The sequence below is a fragment of the Phoxinus phoxinus genome (genome assembly GCF_949152265.1).
Source record: "Phoxinus phoxinus genome assembly, chromosome: 15".
Taxonomy (NCBI): Eukaryota; Metazoa; Chordata; class Actinopteri; order Cypriniformes; family Leuciscidae; genus Phoxinus; species Phoxinus phoxinus.
In genome coordinates this window covers 14,185,034-14,185,926 of record NC_136890.1, presented here as the reverse complement: position 1 = coordinate 14,185,926, position 893 = coordinate 14,185,034, and positions in this window count along the sequence as shown.

Below are 893 nucleotides of genomic sequence, written 5' to 3'. Positions count from 1 at the left end.
ACTGATGCACTCAAATTTCTATTTTTTTAGGGTTCTGTAATCCTAAAAAATTTACATGAACATTACACTCAAAGACAAAAAGTAAATATTTTTTTTTTTTATCATAATAAATTCCATTATCTATGCTGATCCAGCTTTTATAGGGAACAAGAAGGCTAAAGCTCCCCCTTGAGTGTTTGAAAATGTAATGCATCTTGTTATTGGTGGATCTTTTGCAGTGACATGTTTAGGAAAGTGTTGTGGAGGTGTAAAAACTAAAATTGGGAGACGTATAAGGCAACTATAACAATATTTAATTAAATTACATTAATCATAACACCTGCTGGCAGGTTGTGTTTGATAAAACTGCTGTCGAAAAACCAGAATAAAAACTCTATTATATAATATAACTAGTTAAATGTATTTAAATTGATAATTTATGATTAAAGCAATAAAGTCTTGCATAATGTTTTGGAGCAGACCTTTATAACCGATATCATAGACGAATACAAAACCTGTCCTAATTGAAAAACAAGTTGACAAATATATTGAATCCAATATTTGGTGATAATACAGCAGAACAAGAGATTTAAATGGTTTTTTAATCGTTTTTGCTGTTGGTCGGTCATTTTTAAAACCACATTAGTGACTTTTTGTACAAAATTAAAGAATTTCAAAACAAACTTCCTGGTTAGATAAAGCACATTACTTTGATAAACAGTGCAAATGTTTTCCATATTTAGTTGAATACTGACACATTTATCTATAAATAATTTTTTTTTTTCACTCAAAAACAGAGGTGCATAAGCTTAGATCAATGAGGCATATTATCAATCAGTTCCTGAAAGAAATAAGCTACAAAACCTGTTGAAAGAAAACAAGTTGACCAAAAGATTGAACCCAAAATTTGTCAA